Source organism: Corvus kubaryi, unplaced genomic scaffold (assembly GCF_017639235.1).
Source record: "Corvus kubaryi isolate FWS band 111438036 unplaced genomic scaffold, C.kubaryi_AGA036_p1.0 37398, whole genome shotgun sequence".
Lineage (NCBI taxonomy): Eukaryota > Metazoa > Chordata > Aves > Passeriformes > Corvidae > Corvus > Corvus kubaryi.
The window spans coordinates 1215345-1238748 of record NW_024581137.1 but is presented as its reverse complement, the minus strand read 5'-3'; the positions used below and the strand labels follow the sequence as shown (position 1 = coordinate 1238748).

General features: G+C 40.6%; 1 protein-coding gene across 2 annotated transcripts in view; it reads right to left on the bottom strand.

Annotated features, from left to right (window-relative positions):
* KCNG2 (potassium voltage-gated channel modifier subfamily G member 2) overlaps positions 1-23404 on the bottom strand; it is a 54575-nt gene that overhangs the window by 30221 nt on the left and 950 nt on the right. The window lies entirely within an intron of this gene.

Below are 23404 nucleotides of genomic sequence, written 5' to 3'. Positions count from 1 at the left end.
CTGAATTAGGCAGTCCAAGAGGCCCAGGAGACTCATGCTGCAACGAAGGCTGCAAAATTCAGCATGTGAAGCTGGACATTGTTGCATTCTCTGAGCATACATTTTCCTTAATATTTTCATTAATTCAGTGGAGGAAAAAAGTAATAATTTTCTTCTCTGAATATCCCTCATCACATTTATGCCACACTACATAATTAGCTGAAACAATTCAATTTGTTAAATGAAAAAATTAACTTGACTCAACATTAATTATTCTGACATGCGTCTCCATTAGACAGATTATGAGTTACCTTGTGTCACTGCACTTGCCAGAGTTCTATAGTGAAAGTATGGACATTGTGACATCTTTAAGAAATCGGAGATTTGGTTCAACTACCTACGTGAAGGTATGGGATCCTTACCTGTATCTTCATAGCTAAACCCAATCTTATTCTGCACTTCCACAAGCTTTCAGTGTCCATTTATCTTTGTACCCTAAATAGAATTGAACCATTATTTCTATAAAGCTATTTGCACATTTCAGTGGCACAGCAGACAAAGGCAGACATGCTAGGTAAAATACAGGCAGAGGAAGCACCACTTGTTTTTGCATTCTACCCAGAATTACAGAATTCTGTTCAGGCTAGCAAGCTTCAAAATTTCACAAAGGTCCTAAAACATGTATTTCACTTAAACAGAGCTACCAATAAAAAACAAGCAGAGACTGCAAGGATTAGGCAGAAAAGTTTTTTCCCACAGAATACTTATAGTATTTTACTTAAAACAAAGCATCATGTTCACACCATGCTTTATTTGTTTAGGAGAATTAACCCTTGGTTGGTTACAAGAAAAACAGATTTGTAAAATGTGCTTTCATCCTCAGTTCATATTTCCTGAACAACTGAACAGACTGCAGATAAGTACCAAGTGGGTGATGTGCTAAAGGGAAGAGACTTCAGAGCTGAGCTGTACCTCCCAGACTCTGGGAAGCTTAGACTGGACATGGAGATTTGTTTGATCCAGTTCCTGTTAACTGCAACCTTGGATTAAGTATACGGTGTCAAGAGCCTAAAATTAAAATGTGTTCTGTCTGCACTTGCTTGGTCAGTGATTGAGCCCTGTGAACAGGGTACCCTTGACCCTTACTGGCAGCCACTAGATGGTGAAGTTTTTATTCTTCCATGAATCACACACAAGTTTATTTTAGGAGCCTTACTGATTAATCCTGTTAGTATTCTGTTTAATCAGCCAGTCAGACAAGGTACTATGAGTTAGTTGCCAATCTGAAGTATTTCTTTCCCTGTTCTTAGATTGGTGTATTTCAGAATAAAAATCATCAAAATCCAGTTTTTAAAGTATCTGCTCCAGTCATGATTACACACCCACAGCTGGCCTAAGATACAATGTGAATGGCACTATCAAATGCAAAAGTGACAGACTGTGTAGTATTTTAAAACACCATTGTTTATCCCTCTCACCCAGGAAATTAAACAGATTGTCTCATTTCTGTTGCCAAAATTCTGGAAACATGAAAAACCAAACAAGTTTTGGTGTCTTTGAAAATCACAGAATTATCAGTCAAGTGTTCCAGTCAGTCTGCAGATCACTGTGGAGGAAAAAGCAGATTTTGACATGAGCTCTGGTCCTCTCCTAACAGCGATCTTTTCTCTCTGATCCATTCTACTGGTTTTTGCAATTCTATACTTAGCAGCTTCCCACCCACATGATTAATATGCTTGATTTAGTACAGAGTATAGCAACTAGATTTCTGACTAGAAATAAGAAGGTTTGACTGTGTGATGCCACTCTTGGCCCAGTTTCACATTCAGAAGTTCATAAGATTTGCTGGGGCACTTTTCCTAATAACTGTACCTGTCCTTGTGTCTCTTTCAGGGCCATTCATAGGTTTGTATGAATGGTTGTTAGATACATAGGACTGAATGGGAAAGGATGAGAGGAAATAGCCTCAAATTGCACCAGGAGAAGTTTAGATTGAGTATTTGGAAAAATGTCTTCAGTGGAAGACTTATCAAGCATTGGAACAGGCTGCTGAGGGAAATGGTTGAATCAAGATCCCTGGAGACCTTGAAGACACGGCACCTAGGGACATGGTGTAGTGGTGAACTTGGCAGTGCTGGGTTAACAGTTGGACTCAGTGATCCTAAAGGTCTTTTCCAACCGAAATGATTCTATGAATAAATGCTCTTATTAACTGCTCACAGATTTTAGATGCAGATCTAGCCTTTTTAATTTCCACATGAAATCCTTTGCAGAAAGGATAAATTGTATACAGATGCATCTTGCTTCTCTTGTTAGCTTGAATTAGCAAACACTGGATTTTATGTGTTTTCATTGTTTTTTTGCAGATGATGTTCTTGTTCTCATGTGTTTCATAAGTGAATTGTGCATTGACCTCAAAGTATTCCCATCTCTACTTAAACACAATTCTGCCTCTGAATTTAACATGATTTTAGTTAATTATTAACATCATTTCATAGAATACCTTTTAAATTTAGACTCATTAAGATTATATATTTAATCCATGGTTGGAGTTAAGAGGAACTGGATCAAACAAAACTCCACGTGCAATAGGATTGTCTCAGACTCTGGTTAAAGGATAGCTCCTGGTCTAAAGTCTGTCTACTTTAGCTCATTACTCTCTTTGTGCACATCTGGTGTTCCCAGAGCTTCTTCTGCCTTGTTTGTCCCAATATTCCTATCCACACTCACAGTGACACACACGTTTTGCACAAGATTAATACGGCTGTGGTTCCAGACCCCTTGGAGGAGGTGACTCCTAAACAGAGGGGGGTTCTTAACTCTATGGCATGATGCCCACACTGAGCACTGGGAACACTGACACAGTGCTAATAACTGCTGCTTAGTGTAGCAAGCCTTACTTGCCCTACCTGCTGTGGACAGAATTCAGGAATCCTGTCCTCCAGACATGTTTTTAAATAAGGTATTCCAGATCTTGCCCAGTACACAACTTGCATTTCCACAAGGAACAACCATCACTGCCTGGAGCGGGAAGCTCCCAGAGCCCTTCACTTCTATTCTGCAACAGTCTGTACCCAGGAACATCTACATTTTGCAGCTTTCAGTTCTGGTGAACTCAAAATACTGCAGCAGCTTGAAGTAAATTAAAAATTAAAATTTGTGCTAAATTAAATAGAAAAAATTAATACTATGACTAACAAAAAACTTCTCATGTATTTATATCAATTTAACACAAAATTCTGTTTTGAAATATCAATTTCATTACATTTCTGTCCTGAATTCCTCCTAAACAAATGTGGTAGCAACATCAAGTTTCCCAACAAAAACTGACAGGACAAAGCCACAGCAACTGTGTAGAAGCACTGATTCTTTTGGTTCCTGGAAAGGTGGGAGACAGTTTATGTTTCTTCCCCTCAAACAGATAGAGGCCTTTTGAAGTTCAGGTTTATGCATTTCCACATTCTAACCCTGTTACTGAAGAGGACAAAAATGACCTGAAATAGTCTAAGGCATCTCTGTAATTTCTCTCACCAGCAACCCACTTCCCCCTCCACTAAATTGCCATTGCTGTATTCAGTAGAGAAACACTTAACTTCACTAAACACACTCACTCACTTACAGGATCATCTGATAATGTTATCAGTTTTAATGTTTCATAATGAATCAAAATTATTAGAAAACTTTGCGCTTTCTCTAATGCAATTATTTCAATCAGCTGACAGAGTGAGCATGTTAGCATTTTTAAGCCCTTATTCTCTATAAAATTTCAATGGACTTATCTACGCAATGCAGTGAGAAGGAATGGATTCCACTGTGAAGATGATGGCTTTAAAATCAGGTAAAATATGACTGATTCAGTTATGAGCAATATCTTCAACAATCATATTGAACCCTTCATAAATCACCTCTCCTTTCAAAAACACTGGAACAGATACAAGAGGGAGGCTGACAGGCTAATTATTCATGTATGCAATAGATAAAAACATTTCACTGATATCTTGCTGGAGAACCCTGGTAGATCAGATATCATGAAGCCACACTCTGATGTAATATTTCCAGAGAACTGCTATACTGACAGAAGTGTGAGAAGCTCAATTCTAAGACCAACCCCCCCAGTCTGGAGGTTTTTGACCCAATAGGTTTATATGTACTGCTGAATAAGGTGAGCTCTTGGGGCAGTGAAAGCAGACCAATAACATCATCACTATGACAAGAATCCAGACCTTTAAAGGATGCTCAGGGTGGCTATTTATTCACTAACTGTTTTTGCAGTTGGGCTAGCTATCTAAGAGAAAGCTCTCTTCTGTTCAGAGTTCCTTCAGTTTCTGCCAGATTGCTCACCACCATTCTACTTGCAACACCACCAAATACACAGAAACATTGGGATAAAATACCACTATGGAATTCATTTTACAGCATCACCACCACCGACAGGATTTTGTTTCTGAGCAGTTATTTTCATGCAGCAAAAGGACATGTTATTACTCGTAAGGCATACATTATTCTGCAAGTGAGACAAACAACAAACACTGCCAGATCCCAGTATCTCTGGCACACTCCAAAGCTGCTGGTTTCCTCCCCTGTGTTGTCATGCTTTAGATCTTATTACCATCACAAAGATGATGAGGAATTTCCAAGTTACTTTAGTTCATTGCCAGCTGGCCTTCCCCTTCCATGAGGAAGGCTCCATGAGCTGCACAGTCTGCAGTGCTCACATTAAAAACTCAGTTAGGCGGCAATTAACCCAAGGGCTTTGTTCAGGAGGCTTTTAACACTTCACTCCAGGCCTCACTCATGGTCGCCTCATTGGTTTTAACTTCTCCCTGCAGGTTCCTACTGCAGCGCTCTGTGAGAGAAGCTAATTTGTGGGGTGCTATGCGGACACACAAATAGGCTTTCACAAACATCAGCAAAATCAGTATAACCACGCAGACCAGTTACCCCACTCTGGGTTACACCAGAGATTTGTGCAGAACTGTCACTCCGAGTGCTTGCCCTGATGGCTTTGCTCAGAGCTAGGCCTACAAAGGGCAACAGGCCCTGGCAATTCCATTACCAATGGAAAACAGGAAGGTGATCAAGATGGTGAACGGCTAGCAGGATCGAGGAAGTTGCTTCTTCCTTCCACCTTTACCTGACTGGCCAGTTCATTGTGCAGCTAAGAGGATATCCATGACTATTTCACTTTGAGCAATGGAAAGCTGCTCTTGCTTTCTTGTGTTGCCAGAAGATCTGACATGCTCTCAAAGAAGTTGGAGACTGGCAAGCGTAGGAATAATTTTGCACGTCTTTTTCTTTCCAACTATGCTCCCTGACTGCCAAAGGAGGCTCCCTGGAAGGTGCTCTACAGATGAATAAGCTGGTCTAACTCATCAGGTGGTGTTTGCTAGGGCACTGCAGTAGTGGCATAGTTAGGGAAAAAAGGCTGGATGTTCAGCTAAACGAGAAAGACCACAGAATGGAGAAGTTCCATAGGTACTGACAAAAAGCTGGGCTCCAGCTCTATTCCAAGCCTGTACTTTGGTAAATGTAAGGTTTATCTACTACATTGAAGAATCTGGAGCGTGGTCTCTACAAAAACCCTTTCGTCTCCCTCCACAGTGACAGCAGTGCATTGAAGTGATTCCCTGGCACAAGGCTTATGTGCTCAGCAGCTCTGTATATTTGTATCATGCAATACACCAGAACACCCCAGATTTATCTATCTCAGTTTTACTTATCCTAGGGCATTTGTTCCAAACAAACCTTCATTACTCTATTATTGGTTTTTTTGCTAACAACCAACGTTTACTGTTAACACAAAAGATATATCGAAGAAATAGGCAACAAAGTAACTTTCATTCTCTCTCCTCCTGAAATTTTTTAATTAAAAGACATCTCATAAAATATGAATTCATATCCAATTTGTTTGCTCATGAAGTAAAAAGTAAGCACAGATACCAGCATCTAAAAATTTGAATAAAGATCAGCAAATAAGTAGCTAACAGCTACTTAATGAAGATGCTTGAAAGGAATGTATGTAATCTGATTTGTACTGCATAATTCTTTTTGTATTATTTATTTTACACTTGAAATGACCTTATTTTATTCAATGCATTCAGTCTCAGTAGCTCACTGATATAGAATCATTTAGCTTAAACTCTGATTAGTCAGCTGCTCTCCAGTTCAATCAGTCCCCTTCCCAACAGTAAAATTTTATTTGGCTGGTGAATACTTCTATATCCTGACAGGAACTTGAAGCCCCATTTTGTCTCAGAAACCCTGTCCTGAAGTGTATCATCATACTCCACAAGGCCTAGCTTCAACTGAATCAACAGGAATTGAACGGGCTATGGAATTGGGTTCTAGAGAGGTCCATCCTCAAGCTTTTGAGGGGCTGGAGTGGAGGGTGCCCCGGGAAGGCTTGCTGGACAGAACTGGAAAGATCCTACCAACGTTATACAATAAACCCAGATCATAAGATGAATTTCTGTGCCTCTGTCACCATTATAGAGATGTTTTTGTGGCTGTAAAGGATAGCTTCATGATCTGGAAGGGAAACAAAGTGTGAAATAAATATGAGACATGAGCAAACACAGATGGGTTTACAGAAAGAGAGTGGGAGAGAGAAAAGCACTTAGCTAAACCTCTTGTGGTCAGCTAAGAAATGCAAATTGTACTGTTTTGAGATAAAATATGATAATAAACTAAAATCATTTGGTGGTTTTATGCTTACAACTACCAAATCAAAAAGAAACATGTAATTTACAGTGTGAAGGAAGAGAAAAAGGATAAAAGGATAGAGACCAATATGGTATAAAGCAGATACTTCATTATTTTAGAGCCTAATTCAAACATATGCTGAATCCCTGCACTTTTCATGTAAGTTAGCAAGTGCCAAGCAGCTTGTAAGAAGCTGTCTTCCTCTCTCGGAATCAGGATCCCAGTCTGCTACGTCACCTAAGAAAACCATTACCAAGTAAATGCATAACTGGTACTAAGCCTATGCTTAAACATATATAAACACTCCCCTGGAAAATGTTGTATTTTCCCCCATGTACATGCATATCTGTGTAGACACCCATATATTCCCCTCAACAGGCAGGGAAATGACAGACATGAGATCTGCAACACAAAATGCATGTGGGTCTCCGAAACCAGCCCTCGGGAGCACAAGGCCAGGAAGCACCAAGGAGGGTCCAATCAGTCATCAGCTCTCACTGGCTTCCAGTAGAAACAGAAGCTTGAATCTCGTGCCTGCACAGAGGCACGCAGTGCAATTTCAGACACCTTGGGATATCTGAGGACAGATGTGACACAACAGCACCAGCTGGATGCCAAGCATGATGTGCTAGTACACCTAAAAGAGCCATCTTTGGGCAACCAGAACTACCATAGATAAACAGGTCCTTTGAGAATCTTTGCACACAAAGCCTTTGGGGATTTATTTTCAATCTCTTGGCAGCAACAAAAGATCCTCCATATTCATAATTTTTTAAAGTATGGCACTCTTGCATCAAAAGTCAGTGCTGCAGATCAACTGATCTCTCCATGGAGATAAGATACTTACTGAAACAGCAGAAGTGCTATTAAAAAAAAATAGTGGATATCTACCATGCTTTGGTGCATGTAAACCTGAAAATTTCTGTAATTAAACACTATCCTGGAAGAAGTTTCCATAAGATTCACATTAGGCAGCTATATTTATTACTAAATGCTTCCTGTTTTACCCAAGCTGAACACATTCAGCAATTTGCATTACAGAGCATAACTCCTTAATTCTCAAGTTAAATGTGATCACTGCAGATCCTGGTTTTGCACGTACCCAGCCCGTGCATGCCAATTTCCAGTGTCTGTAGCTTGATCAGGTGTCTGCTCATACAAAGTACTTGTGATGGGGACCAGCTGGAAATAAGCCTGTGCACAGTTATAATGTGTGTATGAGCATGTGTACAAGTTGAAAAACAGAGCACATTATTCCCTGTTTTCCAGAGGGGAGATACCTTGGTCACACAAGGTCATTATGGAGAACCTGACAGTCCTCGCCCTTCCAAAGCACATACACGCACCCAAGAGCCAAATGGAAAAAGAGAAGCCAGTGAAAGGGTTAATGTCAATTGGTGTTACCTCTTCTGCTGCTGGATAAATGCTGTTCTCTAAAACTAGCAAATAGCCTTCCTGACCCTGGACTGGTGAAGTAGAAGGATTTTAAACTAAAATGTTTTCTCTATAAACCACAGTAAAAAAGTCCCAGTTTCCTCCAAACCCTAGAAATTCTACTACTCATTGTATTTATACAAAACCAAAGCCTGGCTATGAAAAATAATTTAAACCTAACCACCTAGATATCCTTTTCATGTGCTAGAATCTCATGCTTTTGGCCTTCTGCCTCTGTTTTAAGCATAGTCTGTATTCCCACTGACTTGACACAACTGGCAATTTGTTACAGTGACAGAAAAATCAGGGCCACTTAACTCGCCAGTCCATGAGGGTAAAGCAAGCTACTTTTCATAATGCATGTACAGGCATCATGCGAACATTCACTGGTAGCTGTGTCAGAATGCCTGGATATTGTGTGTTTGTCAGACTGTCATAAAGAGTTATAAATACACAGCTACAAACTGTAGATGAAGTCTTGCAGTATGGACAGACTACATGCACCTAAATTAAGAAGGTGTTTTAATTCTCAATACAGAAAGATGCAGAACATCTTTTTGCATGCAAACCTGTTAAGATTTTCAGACTGTGGTGATTTTGCACACGGAAAACCAATGCTTCCTCAGCTTCAGCAAGACCTACTGGATTCTGTGTGGTTCCACCAAATGACAGGCAGAAGAGGAAGCAATATAGAAACCACTACAAAGGAGCCCTCCTGAGCACTGAGTCTCAGATTATAGGGACAAGATGGGGACAAGGTGAGAGAATAGACAGCATGTTGCCTCATTTCCACCCCATTTCACACTCCTTAACACCTTTATTTCCAACCCAGAAAGACAGGAGCAGTGAAAACTCCACAACCCCAGTCAAGCCACTCCAGACGGAGAGTGGGGAGGAATTTTATACAAGTTACAGACATATTCATTCCAAATTCTCCTGAAAGTGCTGTAGTTGTTGCTGAGCACCTCCCTTACGGACATCTGCTCTTATGTCCATGCCACTTTCTAATGAGTGATCCCCTCAAATCAAATCCACTTTTTTCTAAAGCAGGAATAAAACACCTTTATCCATTAGCCTAGTTTCTGCTGCTTTCCTAATACTGAAATGGTGAAGGAGTCACTTGTGGTATTTTTTCCTACTTCCCATAATCTGGCAGATCTCTTTGCCTTCTGGGTAGTTTCTTTACTCTCTCTCCAAGCTATTCTTTGCTAGAGCAACATACTTTTCCTCTTATTAAGGACTCTTTCATCCCAAATAAATGTCTTGCAGTATCGACCCACCACGCATCAGTTCCAGCTCCTCATTACCAGGTCCATTTTTCCTTCTGCAGACATCTGCATAATTATATTATGTGAAAAAGCTTATATAAATCAGCTATCATTGTCATATGTTCAAAAGAATTGACCTGCAATTGTTATCTACTGCAAACCTTCAGCCTAATTACTTTTAGCCATCAAATCTAAGCAGTAAAGTCAAAAGGTGACTGAATAAGGATTAGTCAAGATGCATTTTGGAAACAATAGTTAGTAATTTATTTACCTAAATCCTACTTTCAAAGCTATTGTGATCGCATCCCCACAGGCCTCGAAATTGATTTTTGAAACAATACTTTAACTGCCTTCCTATCTGGCAAACTTTCCTTGGTGCTTGGCTGAGAAGCTGAGATTGACCCTGCCTTTTCATGTCTAGGTCTGTGCACTGATGTCATCTGCTCTCCATCCTCACTCACTGCTGCGTGTGCCAGCACAACAGGGATGGTGAGCAACTGTTACAACACAGGGAATATGTGGGCAACAAATGAAGCTTTCCTGATGCTTTCAATAAGCAGTGACTAACAGCTCTTCAAATTATCAAAACAGTAGCAAAAAAAAATTATATTTAAGGTTACATTTTCACCACCTCCTTATTTGTACATACAAAACATGTCCACATAACTGTATCAGCTAATTAGCTGTGCAGGTATTCAAATGCCTTTTCAAATGCATCTGCACACGGTCAAATGTAGATTTTTCACACCTGAATGACAGTAAACAAACAAACCAGAAGCCAAATGAAGATGTGGCTGTTTAATCTAGAGGATATTGCCTATTAAGAAACACATTCTAAGTTGCAACTGTGTAAATTATTACTATCTCTTTATACATTTTCAGTTTCTGCATGAAAGAATCACATTTGATCCACTGAAAATAAATCTGGTCAGAGGCTATTATAAAATGCAGAATGTGCTTCCACAAACAGAACAAGCAAATCTGTATAATTGGTACATTCATAATTTATTTCAGAGTCACCCTGTTCTGCTGACATGTATCTATTCTTCTTAAAACTTTTTCCAATGAGTTATTTTATTTTCCAATAAAGGCTATCTTAAATCTCTCCTTTCTTTCTGTTTAATTCTGAGTATTTCACTGCTTGAAAGTTCCAATGACTATCTGCAATAATTATATTTAACCTTCCATACGCCCCTCTTTCTCATATAATTGTTTACCTTCTAGGACAAGGACTGGTATCAAACTTCCTTTCTTTTAATTAGGCTTCTTTCCTACTGCTAGGCAGCACGTGTACCCCTTAGGCTTTCAGTTTACTAAATTAACTGTCAGCACTCTTTATGATCCCTCAAATTCTTTTCCCTTCACAGATTTATCTCATTTCATTATCCTTGGCAGTTCTGAAACATTTCAAAATTTGGTCTACTGAAAATCAATACCAGTACAAGAGGACATAAGGTTCACCCTGACAAGAGATAACTACAAATTTTGAGCACACCTCTCTAGTTAGCCTTGACCAGTCTTACTTCAGCTGTTGTTCAGTGCCTATAAGTAGAACTTGGGTGCACTATACAAACCCTAAAAGCAAAAGTGCATTCTTTCTCTAGAAAAAGATATACTCCTTCCCATTTCCTGAACATTTCTTCTCCTCATCACTTCTTCAACTACTTTTAGTGAAATTACATTACCTGACTGCTTTCCCTAAGGCAAATGGATATAGATTATTTCAACATCTCTTTGTTTTCCTTTTTTTCTTCTGGAGGGTGAGGCCAGCAATTTTTTACTAGACTAGCAACATGCTGTGAAGTCAAATTTAATATTCTGCATGCCTCCTGCTCTAATTTTTGCTTTGAATATTAGTACTTCTTATATTGATTTCAAACATGAAAAATAACTGCATGTGGCCATAAAAGTGCATAGGAAAACAAAATCTGTCAGTTACACTGAGCTGTTTTTGTCATATCTGGCCTTCTGGGTCAATTCCAACTATATCACTCTAGTTAAGTCAGTGACTTACTATCAGTTCCTTGCCAGCTCCTGGCAGTGTTCCATGACTTCTTCTAGGTAACTCACAGAGCACGAGATAAACCTTAAGGTAGCTTCAAATGACAATAAAATGTGCAACTTGCCAGACCAAACACAATTTCTCTTTCTTCTAAGCCCCAGCCTCATCCAACCTGTGGTTCCTGTTCCAGCCTGCAGAACATTCAGACTAGGAGGAAGGAGGTTATTTGAAGCATCAGCCTGGAGGTGTTTCCAAGATGCATCCATGATTAAGCAAAGATTTTCCTTTGATTTTGTCCAGCTAAAGAGCAGATGAAAGTAAACGGACATCCCCCCCCCCCCCCCCCCCCGGATTCTATCTTTTGCATTTACTTCTGAAATGCTTTCCAAATGTTTTCTCAGGGTTTGGCCTAAAATCTTGATATGCTCCCTCCTAAAATTCTCCTCAAACATATGTTATTTGCCTTGAAGTTGATAGTGCCTTTCCACTTCAGAAAAAATCTTCAGTTAGAGGCACCGTGAGATTCTCTATTTCCAGACCAAATCCATTCAGTTATCAAGGAAAGAATTAGGTCTTCCACAAAATCCAGTCAGGGCACCCACAGAGGAAGCTGATCTGCTAAATAAGGAGGTGCCATTTTCCACAGCGCCTTTTCAGAGCTGAACTGCCATATGCTGCTACTCCTTCACTTGCATCCTCTCTGGAGGAAACCAGCTCTGGCACTTCAGTCCACTGGCTCAGCCTTCCCCAAAATGGTGTGCACTTCACTTAGTTGCAGGCTAATGTCTTCTCATCCCACCCCACGGCACTGAAATATGTTTTTGGTGCCTTAGGCACCCTTCAAAGGAGCAGATGCTTCTTTTCCACACACATGTCACCAGGTGATGTGACAGGGACACATGACCCTTTGAGGGCCTGTGGCAGGAGGAGTCACAGACACGAAGTGATTGGTGGAAGGAGGTGACAGATTTTCGCTCTGCATGTGACTCTCTTTTGGTCTCTGGTTTCTTGTGAGGAGGACACAGGGTTGAGGAGATGGAGGGAAGCCACAGTGTTGCTCTGATTCCCTTGCACTGCATCAAGGCAGCAGAGAGATAGGCAATGGGAGAAGAGCTTTGCTAGGCCCAGCCTAAATCTATCCCTGTAACATGTTAAAAAGAACAACAAGCTTCAGTACATGTCGTTGGGGCTGAGCAGTACCTTCTGTATTCCTTATAGACTCCTTGAAGAGTTCTGTGACACCAGTGCCCATCAGGAGTTAGGACTGCCTAGTGCAATAATGAAGCTCGTACAGCCTGGTCGTTATCTTCTCCAGCCATGCATGTATACAACCATTAGCTTCCCAGCCCTTTCCAGGCTCAAAAAGCTTTGAAACAAAGCACCAGCCAAGACCTCCCTCTTGCAGCCTCACCTAAGCCTTCTCTCTGGCCACATCCTTCATGTCAGCTCACAGCAGGCACTCTTAACATCAACCCTCCAGCTGCCTGCATTGTCCTCCTCTCCAAAGGGACTTTGGCATCACTTTCCACAGGTTTTGCCTCTGCAAAGCTACAAAGGCTGTGCCTCTCACACTCATGCCTGCCACTCCACTCAAGAAAATAATAAAAACCAAAGGATGGAATGTGAGTAGGAAATAGAACCTGATAAATGAGACTGCCTTTACATAATTACAAAGCCCTAGCCATAACTGTACTAATATACTTATTGCTTTGCTGTTGGGACCCCACTGGTGTAGCAAAAATGTAACATGGCAACATAAATGTAACATAAGCAACATAAAAATGTTTTAAAATCCATTACTGGATCCCCGGAAACCCACATGTTGTTTCCCGGCATTCCAACACTTACCAGTTGGCTCGGATGAAATTACGGAAAAGGCAGAGGAACACTCTTTTCCTTATCACATGTGTTCATTATCTTCCATCCTCACTATCACTGTATGAGATGCAAGCTCTGTGCCACCACCAATGTAGGGCACAATGTCATGTTCCCTCTTGCCTTTGCCTTTCATCCAGCCCCTACATGGGGCTGAGGAGTTCATCCAGGAACCTGAAGTCAGGCATTGTTGATCCTAGCTGGTAAGGACCCACACCTAGCTGGTAAGGACAGTCCTATGAATATGCAGCTGGTGACTCTGAAGCCACTTCAGGTGACACCTGTTATCCCTGTGAATGGGTAGGTGAATGCACAAAATTAACAGAAAAAACCTCTAGCTTGTGACAACAGAAGACAGAAAATAATGCAAACTGTACAGATAAACAGCCTGAACACTGTTGTTCTACTTTGACCTAGCACTATTTTAAGTCAAAGCACCAGTCTGTGGTAATTTTACGGTAACTTATTTTAAGTGAAAGTGGATCACTATATTATGACTATCTGAATACATCAAATGGCCAGATGAAATTCCAGCAAAGGATGGCTCTAAGTTGGACCATGCCTACTAGCTTTCATAGGTGGAAATAGGATGACAAAATCAGTAGTTAACAGAAGACTTCATTGAATGGTTCAAAGAACCTCATACTGCACATTCATGATGTATCCTGATTTTGGGAGCAGTTTGCCCCTAGACCCCAACACTGCATTTTCATTTACATTCTGAAGACAAAGGGTCTGATTTCTTTTATACCTTTCTTATGCTATCTAATTTAACTTCAGCTGTGTTTTGTGCTTCACGATTTTCCCCTGAAATCTCCATTGATGCAGAGAATAACTTAAAAATTGTAGAGTAGGATCTTTCTGTGGTACAGTTACTTTTTCTTGTTAGTAATGGTCCACTTTTGCCAATGCCAAGAGTGATGTAAAGGATGCCAAGGAAGCAAAAATGTGGGGAAGGAATCATGTCACTAAACTTTGATAGTTTGAACGTGCTTGAAAAATCTTCTTGACCAAGAAGAAAGCAAGAAGAGCCCAGAGAAATGCTGACTCCAGAGGTCTCAGAAAATAATCAGGTGGCTGCCACTACACATGACAAATTGTCATCTGACTTTGGTTTTTCATGCTGACACAGGCATAGAGCAATGTGCCCCCCTTATAACACTTTTTTATAAGAAACTCAGTAAATCCAGTTTATTAAAAAGTATCTAAGTATGAGGTTTGGATCATACACCAGTCTTCTCTCACTTAAGCTAAAGGTGAATCCCTTCATTTGAGGAATAAATTCTAGATAATCTTTTAAAAAAAAGATATCCAGTATTTAGAATTGTAGTAGGTTGTTGAACAAGGAGCCATGTTTGATATGAAACAAGAAAGCATGCATATCCACATGTGCAGCATTTGAACAGGTATTATTTGTCACAGTCTCCCACAGATGCTATCAGAGCTTACAGAGAAATGCAATGGTTATTAAAAATGATTCACCGCACTTATTAACATGACAAAGCACAAGAACTGTGAACTAGTGATTAGAATGTATGAGATTTGATAAATAAAAGGCTTTTCAATGTTCTCTAAGGACGCACTCTTGAAACCCCTTACTTTTTGTGAGTCCATCAGCTTCAGGACTGTACTCAGTAGTTTGTTTGTGTGAATTACGCATGAAGGGTCCATTCCAACTCATACCATTCTATTATCCGATGCCATTGGGATAGTGCGGAGAAGCGGCCAAGCTTTGATTGCAATTGCTCAGTTAATATTTTCACTTACAGAAAACACAGTTTTGCTGTGCCAAGTCCAAGTCAGTGCACGTTTTGAAGGTATTTATGTGGATTCCCTTCCTGCAGGAGAAAAGCAGAGCTTGCCGAAGTGACTTCCAGATGGAAGGTGCATTCCTGATCATATGTGTCTACAAACAGACCAAGTTGGGCAGTCCTGAGTCTGCTCTTGCTTGACACAAGGGAGGAACCATCATCTTGGAACTCAAAGTGGAGGAAGAAAGCCAAGTGAGAATCACCCATTTTAACTGAAAAGTAATTAGGCAAGAACACCAGCAGATTGCAGTGGAAATTGAGAAGCCATAGAACAAATTGTTGCCATGGACTCAATGATCCTTGTGGATTCCTTCCAACTCAAGATATTCTATGATTCTATGACCCTAAAGGTGAAGTCTGGCAGGATGAGACATTGAATGTAAGCTCTTTTCACAATTTTTTTATTTTAAAGTTAGAAAAGAAATAAAATCAAAAGTTTTCCTCTTGCTTAGTCCAAGGGTGATATATTATTCATCCATAACTCTGAAGGTTTTAAGTCTAGACCAACGTATAAGTACAAAGAAATAAGTACAAACACACAGGAGTGAGGCATGCTCTCATTTACACAAAGGTAGGTCTGGACAGGCTCCTTTGATTTACCTCAGCACAGCCAAGAAGAACATTTCCCTGCCATGCAGCCAGGAATTGCTCTCAATTAAGAGCCCTGAACAGCAGTCTACAGAACCAATTCCAGTCCCTCCACTGCCAGAGGAAGCCTTCATGGTGTGAAGCCTCACACAACCACCAGTAGAGGCTGAACTCAAAATCAGGCTTTTAGGGAAACACTAAATGCAATACTAAAGTGAGAAATCTTTTAGTGACATTTACATTGAAGAATATACACACAAAAGAGGATATTCACAATCTACAATCACCAAATGCTGGAACTCTCAAAAGCCTGGAGAATATGCTGCTTCTGCTTCTGGTGGATAAAGAAAAGGTTGTGTATGCTGTGCATTTCCAAGCCTACCAGGACTCAATCTTTTGTTTCTAAATCAGTAGATATGAAATGGAGTCTTACACCTGCTTCTAGACTACTTAAACTTGTCATGAAAAGACTTTCCAAAGTTTCTCTTTTTTCACTCTCTTTCATATGTAACCCTGATCAGCTTCCTTAATCCATATGTATTTGCAGAGCTTTCTGCCGCCTTTAAAGTCATACTCAGAAAAGTCCTTCCTGAAACACCTTTGATGACTTTACAGTCATATAATAACATTAAAAACTACCACTCCGCGTCTGAATAAATGACCTTGAAAAACACAATAGACAAGAACACAGCAATAAAATCATTCTAGGTACAGAACTCACAGCAAATCAACCTTATCTGAACCAGAACTGGTGTGACTATAGTTGTTCTTGCTTTCTTGTAGGCTGAATAGAGGAGACTTTCTTAAGGAATTGATATGACTTTCCCTTAAACAATGAACACAAGTTCAACTGAATGCAAGCTGGAAAAAACCCTAAAACTTAGCTGGGAACTTAGACTGAATATATTAATTTGAGTACTGCCACAGAAACTGTGTCTGATTAAACGAAATAGGGTCATGATTTTACTGTATAGTGAAAGCCATCATATAAAAGGTACCATTCAAAGCATTGATGCATACTCATGCACATCAGTAGAAACCACAGACAAGCCTCTTGTGGCTTTGCTGACTGCTTAAGCCTGGCAGGTAAGGCTGGTCATTATTCTGAGCACAGATGTAAGTTCAGAAATATGCCAACATGCATTATTGCAATCAGCATGCATTACTGTACATCAGTGTGCCTGTAATCAAATTTAACAGCTCAACCAAACAATAAGGTCTTGCAGTCTGAAAAGATGGCAAAAGGTCCAGTAATGGCAACAAAGTGGTACTAGACTGTCCATGGAGACACGCAGCAGGTCTCTGCCATCAAAGTACAACTGCAATTTCACTGCAAGAATCAGTCTTGATGGTCTACCATAATCTTCATTAACTAGAAGCACATTATAGTGAGCTCCAAAAGCAATCACTTCTGATGTCAGAATTAGAAACTAAAATTTATGAGATGTGCTTCATGTCCTGGGAAATATCTGCTTTTTCAAGTATTTCTTCCTTAACTTTGGAACATTACCAAAGGCAGTTTGTGAGGGAAGAGAATTAATCTGCAAGAACCAAGTAAAAATTTCATCCTGACAGGTCAGAATAAAGTAGAATTCTAACCTATACAGACTTTAGTCTTGGGATAGTATTTGAAAAGCTCTACAGAGGCTTGGGTTTCACTCAGAGTTTTGTTGAAGGAATTTGTGATTGTAGAGTCTCCATAGAGGCTCTGGCTTCCTGGCTTTACCAGCTGAAAAAAATTGCACTGATAATCTGAAGGAAAACAACTGCTTTTCCTGCCATCCATTACAATCTGATCAGCATGGAGTACCTAGGATTCTCACACTTTGCTCTGAGAAGTTAAAAAACCCCTCATCTTCCCTCAAGCTCAGTCCATCCTTCATCCTATTACTTAGAACACTTAATGATTTACAGTGTTGACAATGCACTTTCTCTAGCAATTGTTTCCACCTCGTTTCCAAAGCAGGATGTTCCTATTTTTAGAAACATATTAATCCTCCCCCCCCCCAAAAAAAAAAACCCAAAGTCCAAAACCAAACAAAACCCAGGAGTTTTTTCTCTATACATTGCAAAAATCATTATGATAACGACCTTCAGACAGTGGGACAGGTTCCTGGCTGACACTGCCTTAGACCACTCGTTCAAACAACACAACTAGACCCATTCATGGGAATCACATATTGTTTCCTTCATTAATCTGCATCACTTGTGTGGTTAAACCAGCACATTTCCATTGTTGTTGACTCTGAAGGTGGTGGTCTTCTATTATTGCTCATGCAGTTCAGTGTTGCTTCAGCTGTAAACAACTGCAGAGCTTAGCTGTGAATGAACTCCTTCCAGCTCAGCCCACTAATGCCAAAGCCACCTGAACCAGGAGTGGTACACAGCACAGAAAACAGGGCTCACAATCCATGCACTACCACAGCAAGGGAGGGACCGAGGGGAAAAAGAAGGCAAAAGGGAGAGACTGTGAAAGGATGCAAATGTTCATACCCTCAAAGTCACCACAGTAAGCAGATCTGCACTAAGAGATACCCATTTTCAGACAAATGGGTATCCAAGCAGTATTTTCCTTGATTCAAAGCTGGTTTGATGTGACAAACATTTTAAAGCAGTAGCTTACATCCAGTTCTAACTCGAGAAATTAACAAGTGAGTGGAAACAAGCTTCCAATTCAGGATTCACTTCTGTTCAACACCCTGGATAGATGAAATCCCGAAGTCTCAGAAATGCGCTAGACTTGAAGAAGTTTGGTTTCGTTTTCAGGGGTACAAGGCTACACACAAAAAAATTATTCTCACAGCTGTGCCAAATCCCTGGAGGACGGTTTATCCTAAATCTGGTTTACTTCTCATCCTTTTTCCTTAATCTGGCCACTTTCTCCTTAAACATTTTAAAATCACAGATGTCTTGTAACTCAGACAGTGGGGCAATGTGCATAAAATGATGACGTGAGGAATCTGCTTCACAGCCAACACACAACTGCTTTACCGTACATCTAGGAAACCTCATTGTCAGTCCATCCCAAGAATGCTGTCTGACTAGAAACATTAAAAGAAACCCCAACAAACATTACAAGATGGAAAGAGATATATAACAAACAAATAAACATGTTTATAAATCCTCTCCAAAGTTCCCAGAGGACCATGCTCAAATCCCAGGTATACCAAACTAAGCCAGTGTAATAGTGACTTGGTAGTATTAACAGTTAGAGCTCATGATCTCAAAGGTCTTTTGCAACCTAAATGATTCTATGACTCTGCTGTGTGTCAGCACCCATTTTCCCCTAAGGAACAAAGGAGTTCAGGAGGAGAAGGGTATCAGCAGCACGGTCCCAACTGCTCCCATGGAGCTCCCACTCACAAAAGGTGAGCAGTGGGCATCCTGGCACTACTCTGCACACAGACGAAGATAGATCTTACCCATTACTCCCTGCTCAGTTTATATCAGTCTATTTATTGTGTTCATAGAACCATTTATAGATGGCTGAGACAAACGGCTCTAACTCAATTGCCAAAAATCCCCCACACCATTAATATTTACAAAGTGCTTCTTGTGGGTACCATCTCAGTCTAAATACTATTTGTATGTTCAAGAAACACAAAGCTCTGGAAAAGAAGAGAATAATCTCCACAAACACCAACACGTGTAATTCTTCTTCTTGAAACAACACTGAAAGGATACATTTTTAATGCTTTATTTTTGTTTCATCTCAGTTGCTTTAAAATTCCTAGAATCTTGAGTACATTTTTTCTTTTAAATGCTCATATTCTTTCCCATTTGCCAAACATTGATTTTCCTCCTGCAACTTGTGCAGAACTCTAATTTAACATACTTTAGTTGGATCTCTTGTTTTCAACAAACTTCACAAATTCTACTGAGAGCTCAGAAAGACACTGGTTAACCAAGTAGCACAGAGCATTGAGAACCATTATTTGTGCACATATCCTGCAAACATAGTGGTTTTACATTTAATTTTGACCAATAGCTGGCATCACAGTTTACAGTCTTACTTATCCTTATTTTTAAAGCAGTTATTTAGAACCCTGAAAGAGAAGAAGAAAGAAACAATTTGGGACCTTTTCTGCTCAGGAATAGGAATACACTACAGTGGCTTAATTCAATCACAGTAATTGAAATTCCTCCTTTAGTTTTCTGTCACTTGGAAAAAATACCACAAACTTCTGACTCGCTTTAAAGATTTAATCGCCAAATGGTTGTGAAATGGCAAATTTGTTGGTAGAACATGAACAATTATCAGAGATGCCAGTTCATGTTAAGGAGCTGGGAGACTGCATACTTCTTAATTCCAGGGTGAAAAAACAAAGAGATTTTAAATATCTAATAAGAAGAAAAATGCTCCAAAAATTGCTCTTCATGCACCTAAGGTTAGTGAAAGCACAGGAAGTTTGAAGATGTAAAGCACTCATCCTGAAGCACATCAGCTTTCAGTAAACCATCACAGATGAATTTTGAGTTTTCAAGGGCAGAAGGACAATATTAAGAAAGCAGAGTGACTCTAGCCCCTCTCTCATGTTAAATAACATAGGGAGTGTCCACCCTCTCCACTGCGAAGTCAGGGAAAAGCCACTTGTCTTTCATCAGGCAATATGACCAGCACCAGAACCTTCACAAACATTATTTTTTTCACTCAGCTCACCGTTTAACCACAGTGCACAGAATCTTAATTTGCATTTGTATCTTAGTCCAGAGAAGAACAAAACAAAGTGAGGAGCAAGGAAAGCGCCTCCCACATGCAAAACACTACACAAGAGGAACAGAAGCAACAGAGTCTGACTTTCTGTGGGGATAAACTGCCTCTTGAAATGGAACGTGTGTGTGGTGCAGAGGCAGCACACACCAGGAAAGCAGTACCAAGTAACTTGAAGTTGTCAGGTTTAATTAATTGGTTCTTAAAAATGCCTGATGCAAACCAAGCATTAGAGTCCCTTGACTGATATGACACCTCTTATAATCTGATGAAGACGCTCATCTGAGTAGGGAAACATGCAAGTCGGGTAACTCAAAACTCATGTCTTAACTGAGCAGATAAGTTACTCCATGCAATTTAAGGCACACTGAGTATTTAAAGAGGTACTGCACCAGACCTGATAAGGTTTCTTAATTTTTTTAGGAGAGCTGCAAAACGTTTAAAAAGAAATAATCTCAATCCTTATCACCTACATGCATCTGAAAGTTTCTGAACACTCTACTGAAACCCATCTGCATCACAAATTTAACACTCCGGTCCCTTCACTGCCCATGTCATTTTTAAAGTAAGAGAAAGGCTCCTCAAGCATTTAAACCTTTAAAAAATTAGGAGTTTCCACTATCTCCAGTTTTCTGTTTCTTCTCTTAATACCATTTAAATCGAACATTTATCATTCATTCGGTCTTAAAATGTTGCCTCTTTTTCTTCCTTGCAAACAAGCTGAGCACACAGGGATCACACCCATCTCAGTCTTTCCCCCTGATTGCTCAAAACAAGCAATCAAATAGCTGTGTGCATGCAAGTTCACAAGCTAAAAGCTATGCTGAGCATTCAGAAGACAATACTCTGGAATAATTCCCCACCTGGGTACTCACCCAGTACCAAGAGTACCCGTTCACGATATTAGCATAGGTACAGCTACATCATCAGTTCCCACCAGCTTTTCCGGCTCTAGCCTCTCCAATTAGACTGGTCTCATGCTAGAGAAGTCCAAGGGTTTCCACAGGGTCTAAAAATCCATCCAGCACCAGCTTGATTACTGAGCCTGTCTGACTGCAGACAGTGCTGGGTTCAGTGCACGGCACAATCTGATTACCTGGGGGCAATTTCTTACAGTGTCCTGAAATCATAGTGAGGCATTGAAAAGGATTTCTCCCAGAATCAAACACAATGACAAAGGAAAGGGAAATATGAGAAGCATTCAAAGACCATCATAGACCTGCCTAAGTTCAGAAAAGAAATGCAATTCTAATGAAACTCTTCTCTCATCTGTTTTATCAACACAGAGGAAATTAAGGGGAAATTAAAGTAATAAACTCACACTTTTTAGGACTTCAAAACCAAAGCCACATAAACAAAGCTGGGCTATATTAATGGGGATCCTGACGATAGATCCAGGCACCATGAGAGTTAGTCATACAAAGGGCTGTGTCACACTTAAAAACTGAGCTGAAACTTTTCTTTCTGTGCTGTTTTAAAGCCATTCCGTACTTAAGCCCAAAGTGACAGCAAACATTTATTGACAGTTAATGCAGTGCTCCTGCGATGTATTATTAGGCACAAGCCCAGAGGCACAAGGCCAAGTGCTGTTAATCTCCTGGTGAGTGCCTTAGTGTCTCAGATACGTACTGCCTGAAAATATCCGGTGATACCACTAATGTTTTTTAAAAGGCAGGAGTCTTGAGTTTTCACAGAAACTGATACACTGATTAACCCACCAAAACAAAAGAGTAATGGAAAAAGCCCTGCAACAGTTCACCCAGTTTCTAAACCCTGTTTTCCCACATCAGAAGTGATGTACCAAAAAAATACTACCCTCCTCTGCCTTACCTCACGCTTTACTTCAGCAGTGTCAAATCACATCTTTCTTGCTTGGCTAAAACCCTTTCCAAAACAAGTAAAAACACCTATCAGCTTTTACCCAAGGGAAGTGAATTGCTGAATATTCAATCATAGGTTTCCTTCCAAATGCTCTGCTTGTTTGTTTTAGAGAAGCCTTAAGAAGGGCAAATAAAAGGTTTGAAATCCTCTGAGCAAAGCTGACTTCTTTCTCTGAAGGTCACCCTCAAGTCATTTCGAACCGTGGAAATAGCGCAGGGGTGGGATAAGCAGACTCAAAAGACAGCTTTTCTTCTCAAGTAACTTTGATGCCTCAGGCTGAACTAAAAAAATGCCCTCAGGTGGAGGTTCGCCACTTTTTATGGGCCTATCCAATTATACCCTGGGGAGAAGGACGCAGCAAGAAGTTCTTCTTGCAAAAGTAACTCCTGCACAAGCACTTCAAAGAAAGGAGAGTTTTCTACTGTTCTAGAGTTCAGAAAAACTCCACTAGAAGTGATCAGGCTTGTCAAGGGTCTTACGGTAAAGTACCCTCTCTGGGACAAACCTTAATCACTATTTTCAGGGTCAGTGCCAAAGCTGGACTATTCAAACCACACGATGTAGATCTGAATCAAGACAGCCCCTTCATATTCCTTCAGAATTTATGGCCTGATCATACTAATAATGTGCACTCAAATTGAGAGTAATGCATTTAGCAAACATCAACTATGACTGCCATGCCTATTCAGAGCATTTTGACTAGGATCCAAACTGAAATTCATAATCACGTTAGCTAAACATATTATTTAGGAGATGTTGCAACCTGACTAAAGACTTAATTTTGTGTAAACCTTGAGAAAGACGCGGGAAACCAGCGGGAGCTCTACCTAAGCAAAAACTACAGGATCTAGGGCTCCTGTGCAGCTCCACGCACGAGCACACCACCGTGATAGCCCCGCACACCCCGTTTCTGTAACGAAAGCGAATCGCCACCCAAAAACCGCAAGCAGGCAAGCGAACAAAGAAGCGCTCCGGGGCAGCCCGGGCAGGGCAGCGGCTGCGTCCCCCCCAGCTCCCGGCGCCCCCGCGCAGCCCCGTTACCTCCTCCCGCGGCGGCGGTGCCGCTGCGCTCCGCAGGGCCGGCCCCGCCGCGGGCAGCGCCCCGGCCCGGGGCAGGCGGCACGGACGGGCTGGGGCGGCCGCGCTTCTCCCC